At 45.8% G+C, this 20,956-nt stretch overlaps 1 protein-coding gene across 6 annotated transcripts in view; it reads right to left on the bottom strand.

Moving 5' to 3' along the window:
• Positions 1–20,956, bottom strand: part of MGAT4A (alpha-1,3-mannosyl-glycoprotein 4-beta-N-acetylglucosaminyltransferase A) — a 150,979-nt gene that overhangs the window by 112,623 nt on the left and 17,400 nt on the right. For 2 of the 6 annotated variants that reach the window (XM_082746880.1, XM_082746883.1), the window contains exon 1: positions 223–344. The exons of 1 other annotated variant lie outside the window; for it this stretch is intronic. The gene's annotated coding sequence lies outside the window, so the exon portion shown is untranslated. Of the gene's footprint in view, positions 1–123; positions 193–222; positions 378–20,956 lie in introns of those variants that run through there. 3 more of the 6 variants (XM_082746878.1, XM_082746882.1, XM_082746881.1) reach the window with 3 other exon arrangements.

Genomic DNA, 20,956 nt, shown 5'->3' with positions numbered 1-20,956 from the left:
CCCCACGACCAGGGCGCCCCGGCCCGCGCCCCGCCCCGAGGCCCAGCCAGCGCCCCGAGCCCGCCCCGCAGCAGCCGGAGACGCGAGCTCCCGGTCGGGCCGCGGCGCGGGTAGCTCCGTTACCAGCAGGTGGATCTCCCGCGACCCCGGCGCCTCGGAGCCCAGCAGCCGGCACCGCCCCTCCATCCCGCGCCCCTCCGCGCAGCCGCCCTGCGCCCCAACCTCGAGGCCGCCCGCGCGCCGCCGCCAGCCGCGAGCCGCGAGCCCCTCACCCGCCGCTGGTGCTGCCAGTTCTGCCGCGGCCGCCGCCGAGGCTGCTGTGGCCGCCGCTGCAGCCGCTGCCGCTGCCTGGTGCCCCGCCTCCCCAGCGCGACTCCGCCCCCGCCGCTGGAGCGCCGCGGCCGCCCCGCCCCCCGGCCCCGCCCGCGACCCCACCAGCCATTGGCCGCCGGTGCTGCGCGCCCTCCACTGGGCGCCCCCGCGCGGCAGAGCCGCTCGCGTCAGTGGCCTGCCCGGCTGTCATTTAGGGGCGCCGACTCGCAGCTACATAACTCTCCTGAGATCCCTTTCCTCCCCCCTGCATTTAATGTCACGGCGAGGTCTGGCTCTGCGTCTTGGTCTCCGGTCCCAGGCTCCGAGAGCTTGGCTTCTCCGCGCAGCCGCCCCCCCAACCCCCCGCGCCCCGCCAAGCCACATCTGGCTTTAATCCTCCCCGGCGTGTGCAGAGGCAGCTCAGACTGCCAACGAAAGGCCCCAGGGAACCCTCGGCCTCAGCCTGGGCGCGCGACCCGACCACCCTGGGCTTCCTCAGTCGGAGCCCCTGGCCCCAGCTGCAAGTTCCATTCCTCGGTCATCCGGCCTGGGCAGCATTCCTGGCGACAGGTCCCGGGGGCAGGTCCCAGGGGCAGGTCCCTCTCCAAACCAACAATAGCTTCCGAGGCCCAGCAGTTCCAGGACATCAGCGACCGTCTCTGACCTTCGCAGCATCCCCAGCGATAGGCATTCCTATCTCCAATTTACGGGGACTCAGAAGGAAGGACTGGCATAAACATAGGAAGAAAAAATACAAGGTTTAAAGGCAGATCGTTTGCATGCCAAAGCCTTTGATTTTACCACTGCATCACATATCCTGCCCCTTTCTCCTGGGCCCCATGTTCTAATCTTTCACCATGTCAGGTTAACCAACTAGGTAATCGTCTATAGAAAGCCTGAGTGGTCCACCTCTCTTTTGCTTAGTGTTCATATGTATTATGACTTGTGTTAATAGTAACTACCATTGAGCACATCATCTTTTGGTTATACCAAAGATGTCTCATTTTAACCATTACCATAATCCTCACAACAGCCCTCCAAGTTAACATTTACAGGGAACTACCAGCCAAAGATCAAGGGAACATCCTTCTTCCTGCCAAGCTCCCAAAGTAATAAGTAGTTTCTTTTTCGAAATCCATAATCTAAAAATTCAAAACTCTTAAGAGACAAACATCAATCAGAATCGTTCCCCGCGCCCAGCAAAATTCCTTTCTTTTGTCTCAAGATAGTGGTAATTAATAATCAGCTATGACATGCATGGGTTTCTTAGTTCTTCCATGGTGATATTTCTCTCCATGACTGTTGAGCTGTTTTTAAAGGTCCAGGAAGACCTACATGATTCTTTCCTCTCATGGTTCTCCCTCAATTCAGGGGGAGTAGACAAAAAGGCTCCTCCACTACCCAGCACCATGAACATAACTTAAGCATGACAGCCATGACATCGAATGACAACTTTTCTCTCTGCCTTGGGGGCCGGAGAACCAGATTTCCTGTGTTCTATGACAAAGACATTTCCTTGTAGCAAGCTGACAATAAGATTTCCAGATGTAAGCATTAAAGACTGAGGCCATTCTAGGATACAACCTTTGAGACACTGCTTGATACATGTTGCTGAAAATATCTTTGGGGAATGGAAAATCCTAGACCTTATTATACATTGCTCTTAATGACAGACTAGCCTTTTGCAAACAGAGAAAGCTCTGCCATTTGACAGATGATGGGGAAAGCCACCAAGCCATGCCCACAAGATTGGCCAAAAGACCGTGTACCTGGGTAGCTACTATTCTTATTTTACAGAGGAAGAAACTGAGGCTCTGAGAGATTAATTTAGCAGCTGCAAATAGTAATTTAGGCAACTAGTAAATAACAGAACCAGAATTCACATCCAGGTCTGTTGGATTCCAGAGCCCCTACATCATTCCACCATACCAACTCTCTGTTTGAGTCTTTAGCAACTGACAAAATTTTGTTGAATGGATGAATATCAAAAAGATAAGTTTCTCTCCACTTTCTCCATATTTTTCCCTCGCACAAAGAGACAGAAATGAAAGCATTCACAAACATTCTGTAGAGGAATATGTCAGAGGAGAAAGGAAAGCCTGGAAGGCCAAGTTTCAATTGCAGACTCAATGGTCTTATTCAGGAAGGTGGCAGAAACTCCCCCTGGACACTGGTTAGTGGCAAAACCTATAGCAAAAGACGGAAAGCAAGCAGAAAAAAAAACAACTGCCTTCCTTTTGGGGCCTTTCTGATGATATGTTGCTTCTCTGTCAGCAGAAGGGTAGGTTTGGGAAGAAATTTGGCCCTACAGTTAGTCACCACTAACCATTCACATTTTAGCTCAGGAAAATCTGGATTTCAATTCATTGTCCTAAAAACTGGAATGACATGGAATATGGGCCTCCAAAGCGTAGGTCATAATTGGTTGCTCATTTGTCCTAACTTTGCAGAGCACAGGATCCTGGATTTTCCAACTACATCTGTGGTATCTGTTTAATAAAGGCAGTCATGCCAAGCCCCACTGAGTCCTCTTTTTCTTATCTTTTCCATGATGATTCCCTCTTTTATTCCCTCTTTGTTGCTTCTCTACTGTGCAGTTTCCTTTTGCCTTCTCCAGGCCTTTAGTTCAGAGTCAGTGGAAATAAGAGAAGTGTTTAGGCAAGAAGTTCTGCCTGTAACTTCACCGATCTGGATTCTGTCCCTAGCATCTTTCCACATTTTCTGAGGGCCTAGGAGGTGCAGAGGTAGCCAGCATCTAATCACAGGGCCATCACACACTACTGGGAGAGGTAAGTAAGGAATTAAACCCCAAGATACTGCCACAAGTTCAAGGTACTAGGACAGAAGATAGGATGGGGCCACCAGTCAGATTCTCAGGACAGGGAAGGCCTCCTGGAGATGACATGGGAGCTAAAGGCAGAGTCCACATCAAAGCTAATCTTTTCCCTTTATTGCTTTGAGGGGGCATAGTTATTGGTGGGGCCACACCTACAGTAATCAACTTCTAAGAAATGAAGCAAGTCATCTTTAGTTCTCTTCAACCCTGGTCCCCTCCAATTGCATCATATATGAACATTTATAATTGTTGTGATTCTGGAGCACCTGGGTGGCTCAGATGGTTAAGCCTCTGCCTTTGGCTCAGGTCACCATCCCAGCATCCTGGGATTGAGCCTGCCTTGGGCTCCCTGCTTCTCCTTCTACCTGCCACTCCCCCCCCCCCCCCCCCCCCGCTTGTGCACTCTTGCACTTTCTCTCTCAAATAAATAAATAAAATCTTTTAAAAATAAATAAATGTTGTGATTCTGGTTTGTTGGCTACTCACGTAAATGGGATCATTTTTCAATTATAAAGGCTTCAAGAGGAATCGCCCCAGGAGGTCCTTCCTGGCTCCTATAGACCTGGCAGGAACCCTCTCATTTCTCATGGTAAACAGTGTGCTCTATCACTTTTAGTCTAGAAGCTACAGGAAAACTAGGGCCAGGATGGGCAGTAAAAGCTTATGTGTTTTCAGACACAGTATCCAAACTGTTTCTGCTGTGTAATGAGACACAGGGACCAAGAAATTAATGAAACAATTCAAATAGAACCAGCCTATTTAATATGCAACTCTAGGTGGGCATGAAGTTTCAGCCAGATGGACAACAGAGAGCTAAATGATTTTTACTTCATTTTTACAATTCCTCCTCACACCTTTGCTTATCCTGATGTGAGAGAAACCTTGAAAGAGGCCTTTCCATTTCATTCACATTCACATTGTTGGGGTAGAGGGGTCTATCCCATTATTCAGACAAAAACCGACATGGGCAGCTATGTAATTTTGGAATTGGGGGTCCTCACCATACTTAAATGCTGTGGTCGGTGCCACTTGTGTATGTGTACAAGCCATTGCTTAAATTGTTCAAGAAAACCCCAAAAGAGGATCCTACCACCTTACTGAGAAAGGGCTCCCTTCCAGGCATTGTTAGAACAATCGGCAATGCCCCGTGGCAGGGAAAGTCTCTGCCAAGAGTGTTTAGAAGGATTGGAGGGATCACTCCCTTTTTAGCCACACCATTAAAGCTGACTCACTGGTTTTATTATATTTGATGTATACTCTGAAGGTACGAAGGAAGAGAATGGTGAGCCAGAGAATTACAGAGCTTTGGGGATATTTTTTTTTCCTTTCTTTTTCTTCCTCTGTAAATTTGGTAATTGTAAAAGATGTTGGGTCAACAGCCTTGTGTCTGAAATCCATCCATGTGTAACACCAAATCCAGCAGTTCAACTGTGCTACTCTATCCGTTCCTTTCAAACAGGATAAAAACCTCTACTCAAAAAATACATGCAGGACCATTACTGCCCAGTATCAGGCCATTTGGAGCTATGGATAGCTGGACAACATAATCATTGTCACCTTTTTCATAACAACCAGTATTTCTTGCCCCTCTCTTACAGGGGTGGTTTACCGCCCTACAAGCAGGTGGGTGTATCAACCAGGCACCAATCAGAAAAGAAAAAAGAAACAATTCTAGGTATTTTGCACAGAGGAACTAATACTCGGGAGATGGGTTGCAAAGGTGTTGGGAGGACAGAAAGAAGAAAGAAAAGGGTAAAGAGCAGAAAGAAAGCCGGATGGTTACCCAAGGATCCTGGATTGCTGGTGCCTCCAGGGTGGACACTGGGAGCTTGCATCTGCAGCTGCACTATTGGTTCTAGAACCCTAAAAACATACTGCCTCCGCATGGGGGGCTGGAGACAGGAATCACCCCACCCCTTTAGCTCACGCAGCTGTTGCCAACAACCTCCAGCAACCCTTGGTCTCAGAAGCGGGAGGCTTTTCGCTGGTCTGTGCCTTCTCATCTCCAACCACGGTCTCCTCTTGGCAGATGCTACTGGGAAGCCTCCGGGAGCCTTGGAAACGGCCCCTCCCAGCTCCAGCCTCTCAGGGCAGAGGACACAAAGGCAGCACGGGTGAGGCTATAGACCGGGGTAGATAACCAACCCAGTGTCAGAATAAAAAGCCATGTCAGGCATTCTGTAAAGCGAAACCAGAGCTGGTCCTGGAAACTTGAGGGACTGGAGAACTGTATGCCTGTCAGATCTTTCCACTCCAGTGGGGCTCACACAAACTCTAGAAAACACAGTTCACATTCACATTTTGCTCTTAAGAGAGACTGTTCATGTGTCTTATGGCAGCCATCAAGACCTGTCACTAGTAAAGAGAGACTGTGCTATCAGACAAGGCCATATTCAGCCCTTACGTGAGTAAAAGTTTGGAAGATGCCGAATTGTAAAATGCGGTCTCACCTCCCCCCCCCCCCAGGGTGTTCGGATTCTGGCTGGAAGAACACCCACAGCTCTCCTAGTCTAACACCCATTTGCCACAAGAGCCACATTCTCCCTGCCCCCGCCTCAAGCTGAGCCACGCCATCCTGAACAGCTCCCTGCCTTCCACAAAGGGGCACAGGCGGTCTCCTCTGGCGACTCATTCCCTGTCCCCCTTCCACCACCCTCGGTGGCCAGCTAACATCCTCAGCGAGATTCAGCTTGCTGCCACTTCCTGGGAAGCCATTCCTTACCTACGAGCCTGGGAGACAGACCCACGGCACTCCCGTCTCCACTCCTACATATGGATTCATCACTCTGTAGCATTATCCTGAGTTTCAAAGCTGGTGTTAGTTGGAGGAAGGGAAAGCTTTGGCCCCTCTTGGCCTTTAGAGTGATTGGGTCAGATCTGACGCAGCTGGAGCCCTCCAGCTACAAACAACCCCGGGGCCATGAAGAATGTTATCATTTTCTCTGTGTTTTTTTAAGTGAAAAAAGGTGGGCTGCCAATATCATCGTCTGCTGACTCATTCACTCATTCACTCAGCTATTATGCTCTTCAGGGCTGGGACCATCTCACTAAGCAATGTGGGATGGGCCCGAGGGAATTACTCTGCACGTGTTTGTTGATGGAATGGAGGGTTTCGTGGAACAAGATACACTTGCTCTGAGTCTTTAAGAATAGGTATAGGGGAATTGGACAGGTGTAGGGGAAAAAGAAGCATTACAAGAGAAGAAGCACACATAAATACACACACACACACACACACACACACACAGAGGGCAGTGCACACTGGTTATTCATGGCACCTGGGCAGGAGTGGGTGAACAGAGGCATTGGGGAAAATATGGCAGGTTATGGAGGAGAGTGCAGGAGAGTCCCAGCCTCGGGCTTGGGTAAGAGGAAAGCACGGAAGATTTCTGAATTGAAACGCAATGTTACAAAGCAAATATTCAAGGGTAGAGAATCAGACCATTGACACCAGCAAGAGAATTGCTGTAGTATTTTTACCTGAATTTAAGAAAATGAATCTTAGGATTATCAAACGGGTATTTTCTGAACTGCTACTTTTGGGCCCATCTGTGTACTGTGCTAGAGGCACTTAGTAAATATTTACTCATTGCTTTGGTTGTGCTTCCTACTTTAAATTTTACATTGGTCTCGGATCAAAATCACAAGGTTTATGAAAGGCTGAAGAAGAATGAAGAAAGAAGTTTCTCTTCAGTAAGTAAACATTCTAATATTGGCGTCTCAGACACAACCAAAAATACAATATCACTTCAGAAATGAACTATCGTGACAACTAAGGCATCTCTTCAGAGGAAAGAGTCTTCCAGAATTCTGAACACTCCATTTAATACACTTCTTCATAGTCATGTTCATAATGACTTTGGGGAGGTAGAGACATTGTAAGCAATCGAGAGTGTCTTCTGAATACAAAATCTTGGTATACAGAGGTACCAGTAAGACATTCCAAGACAATCACAGCAGAGTGCTTTGTAAAGCTAATTTTTTAAATATTTTCTTCAGAACTTTTGGATAGCCACTGTTCTGTGTCCTTAACGCATGCTGATTGATAGTATATACTGTAAGAGTGAACTGCCTGTGGCTCTCTGCATGGGAAGGAAGTGGAGGAGCAAGTTTCCACTCACACCCTGGAGGCAAGAGGGGGTGTCAGCAAGGACTTCCCAGTTTAGGGGACAAGAGAACAGCTCGAACAGGTACAAAAACTTGAACACAGTTGAGTTAGGAGCACAAAGGCCTCCTCCTAGGGGAACTCAATTCTGGTACAAATTGGGTCCTGTTCCTTTTCCCCTGGGCCCCCAGGGCTGGTTCATTGCCTTGTGCCATGGTCCAGCCAGCTGGCCTGGCTTTTCCTCAGATGTTGACTTCTTTCACCATCTGAATAATTGCCATATCCTTTCATGGCGGAGAACATTTTATTCCTGTCGTTCTCCTCACAAGGGCTCCACAAGTTAAATCTATTGAGTAACCATTTCCCTAGTTTATCCAGTAATACACAGACATACAGATAGACAGAGGCATATACAATCAAAAGTTCTGACTCACAGCAATGCGATGGCCAGCTCAGAGATGGCTAGCCATTAACTGACAAGCTGGTGTCCCAGGATACAGGGCCCTCACACATGGACCCTCCCGTATTTTTACACTGGCTGGAGACCAACAGAACTCATCAAATCTCTTCTCTGAAGGTCTCTGAAACAAAGATGTGCAGTGTCAGGGCAGAAACAGAAAGACAGAGGATGGAGTACACAGAAGCCATGAGAAAGAGGAAGCCAGAGGTAGAGGGGAAAGCAGAGAGAAGAGAAATGAGCTCATGAAAGGGTGAGAAGCAGCAGCCTGGCAGGGAAGCAGACTGAGCAGTGAGGCTTAGTCTAGTGCTGGACCAGCCAATCAGGCCAAGCCGCTGTGGGACAGGAGTGCCTACTGCGGGCAGGACAAGGACTTGAACTTGCCCAGGAGGCTGAAGGCTTGCTTCCTGCTCTTCTCAAAACTTCCCCTCACAGGACTTTTTAGGGAGGGCAGAGCAGAGAGTCAGGGGTTTGAGGAAGGCTGCCTTGTCTTCATAAGTAGGATTTGACTGTTTTTATAAAGGACCATGAGCTCTTACGAGATCACATATCCACATGCAAATATAAAACCTCAAACATTCTGGAATCAAAGCCGTATTTTAGATTATCCACAGTTCACGTCATGTGCTCCACTATTCCATTCCCCTGTCACCTGTGAGTTGAAAAAAGTAAGTAATTATACTTATTTCCATTTTGAAATTTGAACTTAAGACGGTTGGGCATGGATTGAAAAGGGAGAGAGGCCAAGCTGCTGAAGCTCATCAAGGCAGCCAGAGATTCAACAAGGCCAAGATTGGATAAATGTGTGACTTATGGATGTCTTTATATAGAGGACAAAAATGATCTCTTTCTGATAATGATGATCATAATTTCCACATTCCATTCTTTTCCCCAAAACCCAAAACATGAGATCACTCAGATAAATCCTTTTGCATTTTGGAATTCATTAGAACTGCCTGTGTGGTATATTTTTTTTAATCAGCCTTCTAATTTTCAAACCTGAATCCTATCTCACTGGCCACATTTATGTTGCCATTCAACGGTAACAGAGATGATATTCAGAAGTACCAGGGAGTTGGACTCAAACTTCTAGCAGGATGTGGATTTGGCACTGTGGGCTTCTAATGAAAAAAATATAAGAACTGCTCCCAGCTAATGGAAAAATAAATTGGAATTGTATTGGGAAGGTGCCCAAAGGAACTTGCCTCAAATGAGAATTGAGTTTTTATTAGAAAAATCAGATAAGAGTAAAAAAAAATCCTCTGATCCCTCTAATTATCAAATGGTCCTTATAATTTATTGTTTCGTTGCCCTCTATAAAGGGATATTACACGAGTGTCTGTCAAATGTTCTGTCATTATGAAAGTCCCCTCTGTCCGGCAATGTGAAATAATTTCCCCTTTCAAATGAAAACTTCAACCTTGCAGTGAAAAGTACGTGTGCCAATTTCTGTAACGTCCAAGTGCTAAAGGAAAAGTCATCATCTTGGCCTCTGCAGAGAAAAACAAATATTTAGGAAGCTTCTTCCTCATTTTAGCGTTTGCCGTAGTTGCTATTTGGCTACACATCATATTTCTTTCCTCTTCAACAAATATTTACTGAGGGCTTACTGTGTTCTGGGCACCAAACACTGTGTGGCACACACAACTGAACACAGTTCTTCATTTTGTTTGGAGTCGGGGTAAGAGCAGGAATATAGCAAGAAATGAGGCTGCCCTGAAGACTGGTGTCTGAGGTCAGTTTCAGGGGGAGGAGACTGGGGGAGGACTTTGGGGCTAGCATAGGGAGTATGGACTTCTTTTGGTAGATAATGGGAAGTCACCAGATATGTTTGAGATAGGCGGATTGGAGCTGTGTTCAGAACGTGTGTCCTGACCCTCCTGGTGGCAGCCTGCACTGTGGGGTGGAGGGGAGGGAGGGTGGAGCCTCTGGGCAAGCACAAAAGAACAAGAGAGAAGAGATGGCAAAAGTGGCATGGAGATTTTGAGCCCAGTGACGGGGCTGACAGTAGCATCCCAAACCAAAGCAGAAATTACAGAACTTCCATTCTGGCTCTGCTGAATCAGAGCTGTTAAGAGATACAGAGATGGAGCTCTTTGGCAGGAGTGGGAAATGAACATCAGACCTTAGGAGAAAGATCAAGTGATGCCAGCAAGATGGAGAGAAACAGGGGTGAGCAGAAGCCACGGGGTTTACCAGTTAGCTCACGGGCCACCTTCACCAGAGCCATTTCATTGGAGCAGTGTCCACAAGAGGCTCCAAGGCCATTTGCCCAAGATGAATGGGTGGTCAGGAAGTGAAGGCAGTGAGTGTGAGCTACGCTTGACAGGGTGGAGAAAAGCCTTTCTGGTTTTCTTGATCAGATACATTTGAAGAGAAAGAAAAAGGAAATCTAATGGATGCATCATAGTTCATCACTGGCTACATCCTACTGAGCATTCCCTTTTAGATTTGCCAGCTTCATATTCCTAATCATTCCTTATGTCTCCGCTATTTTTCTATAGTTGCAAACAAGAATGAAGTAATCATAAATAGAGCATTCCCAGAGCATTTATTTACCCTCTGCCAGACATCACACTAAGAATTCTTGAAGTATTAGTTAATCTTCATGACAGCTATAAGGTTGAAACTCTGATTTTGCCTGTTACACACACAAGGAAACTGAGGCAAGAGACATTAAACAACTTGTGTAAATTCACACAACTAGGAAGTCACTGAGCTGAGATTCAGCCTGGGTGTCCTGCTGAAGTCTGTGTCTTTAGTTGATATGCTGGCCTCCCCCACCACTGCAAAGGTGTAAAAGGAGTCCTAGGAACTTTATAGAAGCTAAACACAATCATAGACAGCTTTCAAGTACTTACTGTATTTTGAGAGTGACTTGGGCTAAGTTCATCATCCCTGTTTCACAGCCAAGAGTTATACAGAGAACTTGAAAAATCTGCCAGCATCCTAAGCTTAGAATTGATGACTCTAGGAGGGAGGAGGAACCCAGAAGCCCCTTTGGTCAAGTGCTTTCTTCATTTAAAAAGAAACCACCATCTGGGGTTTCTGGGTGGCTCAGTTGGTTAAGCGTCTGACTCTTGATTTTGGTGCAGGTTGTGATCTCAGGGTCCTGGATTGGAGCCCCACATCCAGCTCCAGGCTCAGCTGGGGGTCTGCCTCAGAATTCTCTCTTTCCCTCTGCCCCTCCCCGCACTTGCTTGCTCTCTCGCGCGCTCTCTCTCTCCAAAATAAATAAATAAATATTTTTTAAAAAGAGGGACTCTGGGCGGCTCAGCCAGTTAAGCATCACCTTTGGCTCAGGTCATGATCCCAGGGTCCTGGGATCAAGTCCTGTGTCAGGCTTCCTGCCTGCTTCTCCCTCGCCTGGCTCTCCCCCTACTTGTGCTCTCTCTCTCTCCCCCTCCCTCCTTCTCTCTCTCTGACAGAAAGCAAACAAGCAAGCAAGAAAGAAGGAAGGAAACCACCATCCAGAGAAGCAGGGTGGCTTGGCCAAAGTCACATGACCAGCTTAGTGTCAGCTAAGTCCAGAACTCAATATCCTGAGTCTTTCTACTGCACCCAAAGGAGCTGGAGGTGGAGGGGACAGGGGAGGGTGTGTGTGTGGGGTGGGGGTTGGTGAGAGAGGACAGAAGCCACTGGAGCAAGGCTGTGCCCTAGAACCCAGTTCAGGGTGAGGGTGAGCAGTACCGACCTGTCTCCGGACCTTTTCCTGAAAGAGCTCCCTGAGGTTGTGTGTTCCCATCAGCCATTTGGTGCCACTCTGATTTCCTAATTTCGTCCCATCTCCACCCACCCCCACACCCTCACGCTGTCTGTGCCCAGAAGAGAGGGTGGATGTGGATGAGGCCTGGCATGCAAGTGCTTAATGAATGTTTTAAAGTTCATTAATTGACCCACCAAGGAGTGAATAATTAAGGGAGACATATACAAAGGAAGAGCATCTCCATGGTTCTCCCCTTGATCCGCTAGGGAAGCAAGGACATAACCTGGAGCAGAAGCTTCTGGGATCCTGCAGAGTGCACACATGTGGTCTGGACCAGTGACCGGAGCTGTGCGGTACTGGTACCTGGTACCGGTCCATTTCTTCTTAAAATGGAGGCTCCCACCATATGAGCGGCAGTTGGTAGCTTTCACCTTTTATTGGCATTTCATTCTGCTGCCAACAGGGACACAAGAATGTGAAAACACTAAATAAGTGTCTCTCACAAAAACAACTTTCCACAGAAAAACTCACTGTGCAAACACGGCTGCTCCCTAAATGGCCCTACACATAAGGCCAAGAGACAGAAAGCACATTTTGCAGAATAACGGCCTCTCACAAAACTGTTAGAGATTTTGGGGTGGTGTTAAATCTTGTAGGCAGAAGAGGGCGAAGTCATGATGATTCAGGGATGGTCTTTTGTGTTCGGCTTGGAGATGCATGACGTTTTGAGGCCATTCTATTTGTATGATTAAAGCAAATGACTTCAGGACAATACAAAATACTGTTCGTCCTCATGACAAGAAAAACTTTTTTTCTGATGATGTATGGTGATGGATGTTAACTAGACTTGTTGTAGTGATCATTTCACAATGTGTTCAAATAGCAAATCTTTCTGCAGTACCCTTGAAACTGATAGTGTCACATGTCAATCACACCTCAATTAAAAAAAAAAAAAACAGAGATAAGAGATCAAAACAAACACACAAACAACCCACTTCTTACGCAAAAAATGTAGCAAATTTCCAGCTTGGATTTGAGAGTATGCAGAATTGGAAGTTATGTATATGGGCTTCATTTCAGGGATAGTACGACAACCCCAGACAAAAAATATTTTTCTTGGTGATTCTCAGCTGCCTGAACATTAATACTTTGTTATGACTTATCACCTAAGTGTAAGAATTTTCTCTTTGATCATTATCTGGATCTTGGTAATCGTTCTATAATACATGTTTCTCAAATCATGTCATATACTTTAAATATATATAATTATACTTGTCAAGTTATTCTATAATAAAGTTTTTTGGTTTGGGTTTTAGTTTTCTTTGTTTTTGTTTTTGTTTTTTTTTTTTAAGAGCAAATGCCCCTGAAAAGGACACTGCATTACCCCAAGGCTGCCCCAGGCCTGTGGGTCCAGACAGGTCATCACAGACAGTGACGAGGGCTGGAAGGGAATGTTTTCTGCCCCAGGGGCCACAGCTACACAGTTCAGCTTGTTATCACCTCCTGTGGACAGAGGCCCAGAGGAGCCCGATCTGCTTTTTCAGAAGAAAGTGAAATATTTGCTCTAATGTTAATTTTCCCTATATTAAAGTAACAGGTGGACCAAACAAGACACATTTTCTAGCCATAGATGAATGACAGATCTCAGCTTCCAACCTTGCAAGATATTCTTGGTTAATAATATCTTGACATGAACCGATGGATCTGATCCTTAGACTTCATTTGAACCCCAGATCTTCCATTCAATAAATGTGTTATATATCGAGATGCCTGGGTGGCTCGGGTGGTTAAGTGTCTGCCTTCAAGTTAGGTCATGATCCTAGGGTTCTGGGATCAAGTCCCACATAGGGCTCCTGGCTCGGCAGGGAGCCTACTTCTCCCTCTGCCTCCTGATCCCCCTGCTTGGGCTCACACTCTCTCTGATTTAAAAAAAAAAATGTGTTATATATGAATACATGATGTATATATTTTTTCAAAGATTTTATTTAGTCATTTGAGAGAGAGGCAGAGAGAGAGGATGAGTAGGGGCATGGAGAGGGGACAAGCAGACTCCATGCTGGGCATGGAGCCTGATTCTGACAGATCCCACCACCCTGAGATCAGGATCTGAGCTGAAACCAAGAGTTAGATGCCAACCAACTGAGCCACCCAAGGGCCCCTATGATATATATTTTAATCATGTATGTGCTGCATATTAGTATAGATATTATACATTATATCCTGCATATTATATAAAAATATCAAGTAATTAGGTCTCCTTATACTTAACGCTTAGAAGCCCAGTTTTGACACCTATGAAATAAGTATGACATTGGCCACCTTGCAGAGATGTCGTGAGGATTTATTGCATACATCCTTTCCCATTCTGATTGGCCATCTTGGAGGAGCTGCCTGACTCTGGAGGACTCCTGCATCTGTTATTGTGTTCATAGCTTGTGCTTAGCGTGAGCAGAAAGCAGTCAGGGGTGGGATCAGGGACCTGGTGAACACGGGGAGAGTCTGCCGCAGCCACAGAAAGGACTGCTGAAGACTGGACTCATTTTCTCATCTTCAGTTCTCCTATTTTCATGACTGGTTGAGCTTTATGAAGTTCAGTACACAGTCCTCTCCAGGAGCATTCACCCTTCCAGAACAGAGGGAGGATAAAAAGAGAGCGCGCTCTGGCGGGGAGGGGCTGGGGAAGCCACACCCCAGGGCAGGAAGTGGCCCTTTCAGACCCAGGGCGTGGCTTCTTCCACCATACTTTGTCCCTGAGGCCCCAGCAGCTCCTGTATCCTCAAGTTTTGCCTAGCCCAGCCCTGCCCAGACAGTGGTAGTCACATTAGGTTGTTTAATAAAAGCAACTTACACTCAGTGTATAAAATACAATTCTAACGTCATAAAAGGAAACGTATACTGTGATATGGAAACCAACGTGGAAAGAACCCCGGGAAGTGTGGTGGTGGTGGGCGGGGCTTGGGGCGGGGTTGCCCAGAGAACGTTTAAGCTTGCAGAATGGCCATGGCATAGTCCTCAGTCTGGATTTTTCCCCTTTCCCAGCAGTGTTCAGCTCTGAAATTCCTTCCGCTGGGGTAGCTCTGAAATGCCTTCTGCGGTACCATGCACAATGCTTTACTGTTCTGTGCCCTCTCTGGGTTTGAGTTTATGCCTTCCTCCCACCCTGCCATGTAAACGGGTACAAGTTCTGGTGCTCAGTGGACGCCTCTTGTCCTCTTTCTCCCTCTGCTTTCTACCAGTGCATCCCCCGACCCCCATCTCTGCCCCCAGCAAGCCTGTTATGTCATGGCCTGCATTCTATAGCATGGCCTCTTTGAGGCAGAATTCACAGACTGAGCCTTTGCTCCTCTCCCTTTCTCCTCTTACACATGGGGTCAGCTGCCAATTCCCATCTGTATGCCTTTCATAAATGGTATGGGCTTCTGATCTTGTTTCTCATGTGTCCTCATTAGGACAAGCCCTCATGACATCAGCCTTCCTGAAAAGTGTTACAGAAATCCCGGCCAGCTAGCTTAAATGCAAAAAAGGGACGCATCTGGGCTTCATGAGGGATGGAGCCAGAAACTAGAACCAAAAACTGGGGCACACCTGGTGATAAGTTAGTAGCACGACTGGGGAGTGGTGGGGGGAATGGAGAATTCAAATTACTCCAAAGGGTGAACCCCAAACTCTGGGGACTGGCCCTCAAAGCTTGCCTCGGATGTACTGTTTCCTGCCCAGCCAACAGTACCTCATTGTATTTTGTTCTCAAAAACACATGACCATTTTTGCTTCTCTTTCTTGATACTTTTCAGAAAAATATGATTTTAAATCACAAGGGGCCTTATGCAATAAAAATGTCTGAGAAAAGAAATATGTCTCTTTAAGATGAAGCCCTCTTTTTCAATACAACATATGTAAAAATGAGATTTAATATGTCTTGCTCTTTTTAGAAAGTACACTTTTATTTCACTTATAATTAGCGCATATGGCATCGGTGTTTCTTCTGCTATTTACTGAAGGAGTCCCATGGGTAAGGAGAGAACTCTCTCTACTGGGTGTCTGTTGGCTTGGCTTCTGGTTAACCAACATCCTTGTGACAGAGACAAATAGTTGCCTTTCCATTATAAATTTTCCAATTGTCTTTACTAACTGAACCCTGATTTTTCTGGGAATGGCAATGTATCCAACTAAATAAATACATTTCTCAGTCACCCAGCATATATGGGTGACAATAGGATGAGGTTTCTGCCACTGACAGTAATGCAGAAATCATTACATGAGGCTTGTACCCTTGCCCTTCATCAGACCCAATGGCTGAGGCTTTAGCCGTTATTTTGTGACCACACCCCAAGGGACAGTAAAGCTCAAGTTTAAGAGGAATCTGGTTCCCTAATGCTTTGGGAAGCTACCACACCAGACTTGAAGGGCCTAATTTTAGATTTTTCACATAAAATAAAAACAAACCTCAATCCATGGCTCTGAGCTTGAGCTGCCCACAGGACTCATCAGAGGAGTTTTAAAAATTATTGTTGCTTGGGCCTCACCTCAAAAAATTGTTGTGTGATTGATATGGGGTATGGTCTGGACATACAGTTTTTTTTTTTTTTAAACTTCCAGATGATTCAGTGCACCAAAAGTTGCAGTCTGCTGCCCTACTCTGTGTAAGCCATTGCTTTCCCAATTTTTGTTCCTTGCAGCCAAATGCAATGACTCACAGACGTGATCTCTATTCTCAATGACTCAGTGTGTTTCTAGTTAGAATGACAGTCAACAGTACACAAGCTACTACATAAAATCAGACCCAAGGATGGGTAGGTAACCTTACCAGGACCAGTAAAATAAAAACCAGAAGCAAACCAGGAGAATAACTTCATGACCTTTTGGCAAAGATTTCTTCAATAGAATATAAAAAGCACTAGCCATGAAAGAAAAAATCAAAAGGGTTTTCTTTTCATGTTGATTAAAATGAAAAACTCGTGTTCATCGAAAGATACTAAGAAGAGAATGAAGAGGAAAGCCATGAGTGGGAGAAGATCTTTGCACTACATATATCCAACAAAGGACTTATGTCCAGAGTATACAGTGAACTTCAATCATTCAATAAGAGGCTGTCAGCGCAACAGAAAATGGGCTAAGACTTGAACAGACACTTCATGAAATACAATATCCAAATAGCGATCAATATATAAAAAGGTGCTCCATCTTCTTAGTCATTAGGAAAACGCAGAGAAAAAGTATAATGTGATACCATTGTATACCCATTGTATAATGGTGTAAAACAGCTCAAGTGAAGAAGACTGGTCATACCAAGTGTGGCTGAAAATACGGAGTAACTGGCAATCTTCCAGACTGCTAAGGGAAGGGTAATTAATACCACTGCTTTGGGAAACTTTGTTTAGAAGTAGCTCTAAAGTCTCTTGAAGGGAGAAATATAGAAGAATTTTTTGGACATCTTTTTATAACCACCCAAAATCCCACGCCAACCCCAAATTCTGAACACTTTAACAAAGAACAAAGAAAAACAACCCAGCAAACTTTGATACAAATCACATCTGGAGGACCAAATAAATTGCACGTTGTTTATAGTAATGATACATAGCAGGGCCATATTGGCTGGAGAACAGAAATACCATCCAGTATAAAGTGTAAAAGGTCTTTAGGAACATAACCCTGAGGTAAAATGCAATAATGTGTACTGGTCTATATTGATAGCATATGATCTAACATCACTAGAATTATTAGGATAACTTTGAATGTAAGCGCTAAAAGCCAATTAGAACAAAAATTAGCAAAATAAATAAATAAATAAATAAATAAAGGATTTTTATGGATGAATGCTAGGTTAAGAGCTGTAGAAGAGATAGCCTCAGGAACAGCTGGACCTAAACAGCCCTGGAATGCCCTTGTCCCCCTCAGCTCTTCAATCTTCCCCATGTGTGGCTTCCTTCTTCTTGCTGACTACATACTTGCCTCTCTCTACATAGTCTTATGTACAATTTCATCCCTGGGAAGTCACTCATTTTTTTTCTCATTTCCAGTCTTAAAATTCCAGGGAAGGAGGGTGATTAGCTCCATAGGTCAAGACCCCACCCCTAGACCCGTCAGCTGTGGCTTGGGGATGGGGCTGACAAAGACACTATGAATGTCCAGCCCCAGCCAGGTGCCCTGCATGAACTCTGGCCAGAAGGCATATTTTCAAAATGCCTACTCCTGAGTTCTCATGAAAATTAGGTGAACATGGTGGAAACCAACACCAAGAAACGTGGGACACCAGATAACTGGGGAGAAGCACATTCACTTTAGGGAAACTTAGATTTTCCTGTTGAACACCAGGTTTTGTGATTGTGTTTTCCTGTATGATCATTTCCCTCATTCAGCCTCTATGGGGACTGAAATTGGAAGAAAATCAGCCACAGCTCCTAGTCACTATCTACTTGGACATATATCCACAGGGAGCCTGACATGCCTAAAACAAGACTGCCACACTCCATCAGCCATAAACTGTACTTCCAATTATGGGATTGGGAAGCAATGTGTACTCAGAACACAAAATGTCAAGCATGGCCTGCATCAGAAAATGTAGACCGTGTAGTATGCCCAAAAATAGAACTCATGGGTTGCTAGCGGAAGCCCAGTTATAAAGTGTGGGGCAACAAAAGTGTTCCCTGATCTCCTAGAGCTTGTGGAGGGCACACTCAAAGCATGCAATCTATTCTCTGAAGATGGACTGCTTGGGAGATCCCAAACACCAAGGGCAAGTCAGTGTGTGTTGCTCAAAACAGAACATGGCGGCGCCTGGATGGCTCATTGGGTTAAAGCCTCTGCCTTCAGCTCAGGTCATGATCCCAGGGTCCTGAGATCGAGCCCCACATCAGGCTCTCTGCTCATCAGGGAGCCTGCTTCCTCCTCTCTCTCTCTCTCTTTCTCTCTCTCTGTCTGCCTATTTGTGATCTCTGTCAAATAAATAAATAAAAATATTAAAAAACAAAAAGCCAGAACATGGAGGCAAAGGTATATGCCCTCCCATACAAAATCTAGTCTCTGGATGCCCCCTCGCCTCAAAAGTGGGGATCAGGCTGTTCCCCTGCTCACTATAGAGAATTTTGGAAGGTCTGTGTTCATGTCATTAGCTGCAGAAATCCAAGAAAGTCCCATGAACTTCAAGACTGGGTAGACCAGAGTCTTCTGGAACTAATTCTGTGTGTGCGTTGGATTTCTCTGGACAATAGGAAAACTTTGTACTTTGTATCACATGTTTCATCTACCAGCTTAGAGTATTTCACAGGAAGTTGTTCTTCCTGTATTTTTACCAGTAAAGTAGATGTACTGTGGCAGAACACAGTCTGCAACCTGCACCATCAGCACTCTATCTACTCATGGTGTGGCCCATGAGTACACACACACGGCAGACTTCCTGCTATGCATCTGTCTGGGTTTTTGTATAGGTGGAAGCAAATGTTGCTTCACGGAGTGTTTCCCAATTCATTTCCTGAAAATACAGCTGTCTTCTTTCAATTCCCTAAAACATGCTTTAATATCTTTTTTATTTTTTTAAGATTCTATTTTTAAGTAGTCTCTCTACCCAGTGTGGGGTTTGAACCCACAACCCAGAGATCAAGAGTTGCACACTCTACCAACATATCCAGGCAGATGTCCCTGTGCTTTATATAGCTATAGCATAGTTCTCAAAATTTTGACTTCATGGCATCAGAAAGAAAGTGGTCTGGATCTGCTTCCTAGGGACAGAACTCAATTTGTGACTTTCTCAATGCTACAAAAGCAAACAAACACACAAAAAACAAACACACTGCCTGTTAGGCTCAAAAGAGCCAGTTCCCTAATTGAATTTTACTTAAGGTTTTGGTGACTTACACAGACAAAGCCTAGGTTTCTTGGGGACCCCAGGGCATGTCATCAAAGACAAAGTATCTGGTAGAATGCAGGAGAGCATTAGGAGGCAGGAGGTCTTCATCATGAAATAAACCCCAGAAAAGGGAGCAAGTTCCCAGAGATGGTGGTCACGTGGGAAGCCGGGAGCCAGGTGGGATGAATGGTGATGGGTCAGACATGCCTCTTAGTGCTCTAGCACTGCCTTAAATCAAAGGAGAGGCCTTCTGAGTCCTGACCTGGAATTCCTCCCTTCTCTCCTGAGCCTCTGCCCCCTTGGCATGCCTTGGCAATGTGATACATAAACCACGGAAAGGAACATTTGCCCACACTGTCTTATAGATGAGGGCATGTGGCCAGGAAGGAGCCATTAGAACCCCTGTTTGTGCTTCCTCCTCTCTCCCTGTGTCTGGAGAACCTCGGGTAACAAATAAGAAGGACTCCAAAACATTGATTAAGGTGGCAAGTAAGAGTTTAGTTCTGGAAACCACATTACTGTAAGTGCTATGCAACGTGCCTGGTGGGGTGAGGGGGAGAGAGAGCAAAAAAAAGAACGTGGGAGAATAAGAGGGAGTGTCCCTTCCCACAAAGGGCCCATTTATACAGACAGACAAGATCAGAAATTAGAAACAGCCTGGTTGAATTGGACCAAGAGAAGGGTTCATTTAGTCCCTAAATTTAAAAAACAGGAGATTTCCACATTAAAATCTGGTAACTGACTTCTTGTGAAAATGAAAAATCACAACCCCAGATGTGCATCCTCACAAGGCAACAAACTGCTGGGGTCTGGACGGCCAGGCATTCTCCACTTGGGAACAGACGGTACCACTCTCTGCTGCCTCACTCCTGAGCACTGTAACTGCGCAACTGCCACAGCGTATCACAGAGGAATTTGTCATTCTTGGCTGGACACCAGAAACGTGAAATTAGAGGATGATTATATAAGTTCAACAAAAGGCCACTTCGAGGACCATTACGAATTCTTGTGGAAAGAGGAACACTGAAACTCAATTCCATAAATTATCTCAAGCTCTACACTCAGGAGTATAGGGTTGGTGCTGGAGGAATCCATCCGGCTTCTGGAAGTTGGACCAGGCAGCCTAATTGTAGTGGCTGACCTCCTAGTTTCTGGGCCCACTTGGAGGAGAACCAATTGTAGGATGGGGAATTCTATACCCAGCTGCTCAGCACGGGGTCAGAGAGGGAGTGAAGGTCCTGCCCTGACATCAACCTTCAACAGAAGAGTGCCAAGGGGGAATCCATGAATAATTCAGATCACCACCAGATACATGCCCAGTCAGCGTCGATGGCCATGAATTACCTTGTGTGTATTTCCTGCCTACATGTCAGTCCATCTTTTCACTGGCGTCCGTGGCAAGTTTATGAATGAGCACATTCTCTAACGCCTCTGCTGTAGGCAAGGCCGTTTCAGGATCTTGGCCCAAGTTTCCAAATTTCTGACTTGTTATTTACCAACCGTACACCATCAGAGATCGAATAACTCATGACTAAAAACATGCCCTTACTGGGGTGCCTGGGTGGCTCAGTGGGTTAAGCGTTGGCCTTCCGCTCAGGTCATGATCTTGAAGTCCTGGGATTGAGCCCCACATCGGGCTCTCGGCTCAGCAGGGAGGCTGCTTTCCCCTCTCTCTCTGCCTTCTGCTCTGCCTACTT

This window comes from Mustela nivalis, assembly GCF_964662115.1.
Source record: "Mustela nivalis genome assembly, chromosome: 8".
Lineage (NCBI taxonomy): Eukaryota > Metazoa > Chordata > Mammalia > Carnivora > Mustelidae > Mustela > Mustela nivalis.
This window is presented reverse-complemented; position numbering and strand designations above follow the sequence as displayed.